The sequence below is a fragment of the Otolemur garnettii genome, unplaced genomic scaffold, assembly GCF_000181295.1.
Source record: "Otolemur garnettii isolate 467f Iridium unplaced genomic scaffold, OtoGar3 scaffold00285, whole genome shotgun sequence".
In the NCBI taxonomy this organism is placed as follows: Eukaryota; Metazoa; Chordata; class Mammalia; order Primates; family Galagidae; genus Otolemur; species Otolemur garnettii.
This window is the reverse complement of record NW_003852680.1, coordinates 654,385-657,225: the sequence shown is the minus strand read 5'-3', so window position 1 is coordinate 657,225 and position 2,841 is coordinate 654,385.

Genomic DNA, 2,841 nt, shown 5'->3' with positions numbered 1-2,841 from the left:
AGGCACCTCCAAATTTGGGGGGCAACAGATGCATGGAGATTTCCTTGGGCCACCTGTGGGCCAAATGCAAGGTGGCAGGAGGGGCTTGGCAACAGCAATAAATAGTGTCTACAGCAAAGAGAAGGTCAGCATGTCACCAAGTTTTAGGAACCACCTAAGAATGGAGTAGACCAAAGGCATACATCCAGGGAAGCACAGCCAGTGTGGACCCTCAAAGGGTGGGCAATTGGGCCACTGCACAACTTCACTCAAGAGGAGCCTAACTCAAGGGCAACACCCAATCAAGTGAGAACTTCCAACACCCTCTTGGCCTCAGGGAGGCAGAAACTATAGGTTACAGTCTGGGTGGGTAGAGGCAAAAAAAAGGAAGACTGTCTCCACCCACAGACACAGGGGAGGAAAGAAGACAAAGCCCTATTTGGAGCTGGGAAACACACATGGGACCTTACAAGAGCGCAGACACTATGTGGCCAGCTGCAACAGTGGCACTCTAAATTAAAGGCACAACTTCAGCTCCCTAAAAAAGGAGCGAAAAGCTACATGTGTACACAAAGGCTTAACCAAAAGCAAGAAAAAGACTTCTGAATAAATATGAAAGGGGATCGTGGGAGTACTTTTTGATCATACACCAAGAATACTGAGTTTTTCCACAGCAGTGGCTAAGAAGTGAACATCTCTCCCAGGCCAGGAGCATATGACAGTATCTGCTGTGACCTGTCACCGGGGTGCAAAGTGATAGCAGATATTCTGTGTCTTGGACAGGTGCTGGTCATATAACCAAGGCACTCACCTGTAATGTCCAGGTGGAAGGAGACCTTCTGGCCCCCAGCCTCACAGCTGTACTCCCCAGCATCCGCCTTGCCTGCCTGCTGCACCACCAGCTGCCTCTGGTTCCCCTTGGCCTCCACACGCACTTTGGAGCTGGAGCTCAGCTTCTTTCCGTCCTTGTACCATGTCACCTCTGTCTGGGCCTGGGCCACCTCACAGGTCAGAGTGGCGCTACCCCCTGCTTCAGCCTGCACCTCCCTGTGGGCCAGCTGATCTTTGGCAAATATGGCTGTGGGCTCTAAGGACACACATGGAGGGACACAGGGTCAGAGACGCAAGACCAGACCCAGTCCCTCCATCAGGGCCTGAGGCTCTCCCTGAGCCCAGTAGTGGCCAAGTCAGGACTGTCTGTGCATGGCAGCACAGTGCACAAAGGTTCCATCCCATAAGTTGCACAAGCTGACAGCTCTGAAGCTGTGTGCTAATAACACCATGGGGCTAGCCTTTGGAAACAGACAGCCTCTTCCTGTCTCATGTTTCCCAGGCCCTCAGCCTATCACCCCTCCCCACAGGCCCCCCACCACACAGTAGCCACAGACAACAAGATGGGGCAGAGTAAGGAGGGATGGTCCTCTTTCAGCACCAAACCAAGAACTCAGGTCTTTGCTGGCCAAGGCCACAACGGGAAGATAAGGGGGCAGAGCACCAGTGCAGCCAATCAAAAGAGAGCTGAGTGCCAGCATAGCCAAGCTAGACAGCTGAGTACCAATGTGTGCCAATCGGGAAAAAGCCAGTGTAGCCAGAGGGGGGCTTAGTGCCAGTGTGGACCAATCAGAAGAATTAGGTGCCAGACAAGAACCCAGTGCCTTCATGATCTATGTGTATTTGACATAATAAAAAAAAAAGAAGAACTCAGTGCCAACCAGGGCCAATCAGTGCAGAGCTAAGTACCAGTGCAGCCAAGAGGAAAGATCTCAGTAGTAGTGTGGACCAATCACAAGAACAAGTCCAGTGTGGGCCAGTCACAAATGTGCCAAATGGCAAATGAGATGATGTCAATTGGTAGACAGCTAAGTGCTAGGTGGTGCCAATCAATAGAGAACTGAGTGCCAGTGTGAGCCAATCAAGAAAGATTTGAGTACCAGTGGGGGCCAATCAAGAGAGAGCCTAGTGCCAGGCAACTCCCTTAGGAGAGAGATGGCTAAGTGTGTGTATGTGTGTGTGTATGTGTGTGTGTGTGTGTGTGTGTGTGATCTTCTACACCCAGGCTAAGTAACAAGCTACACAAGGTGAAGGTGTGAGGAAAGAAGGGCAGGTGGACACGTAGTGATTACCAAAGGGCTTCAGCACACAGGGATGGGCAGGCAGAGGGGGCTCCTGCCACCTGCAGGACCTATTCTCCAGTCATGCAACGTCCCCTTTCCATATCCCCAAATACCCACAGAAGGGTTATCAGACTTCATCAGACCTAGACCCCAGACCTATCTACAGATGTCACCCTACCATCCCCATCCCACCCAGCTCATCCATACCACAGCACGCACTAGGATCAGCTCAGCCATGGGCCTGCTCTGATCTCATGACAGGATGGCATGGGCCTAGAGGCCAGGCAGAGCTGGGGACACAGCTCTGAGACCCACAGAAAGGTGGGATGCCAAGGCTTCACTACACCTTGGGAGGCCCAAACATGGCCTCTCCCAGAGTTTCACATAGGACACAAAGGTTCTCCATCCATTATCTCCAACCCTGCACCCACCTGTGATGTCCAGGTGGAAAGAGATCCTCTGGCCCCCAGCCTCACAGCTGTACTCCCCGGCATCCGCTTTGCCCACTTGCTGCACCACCAGCTGCCTCTGGCTCCCCTTGGCCTCCATGTGTACCTTTGAGCTGGAGCTTAGCTTTTTCCCATCCTTGTACCATGTCACCTCTGTCTGAGCCTGGGCCACCTTGCAGCTCAGCATTGCACTGGCCCCTGCTTCAGCCTGCACCTGGGTGCACTCTGGCTGCTCCTTGGCAAACACCATTGTAGGCTCTAAAAACAGACCAGGAGGGATGTGCAGTCAGAAGCCCCCC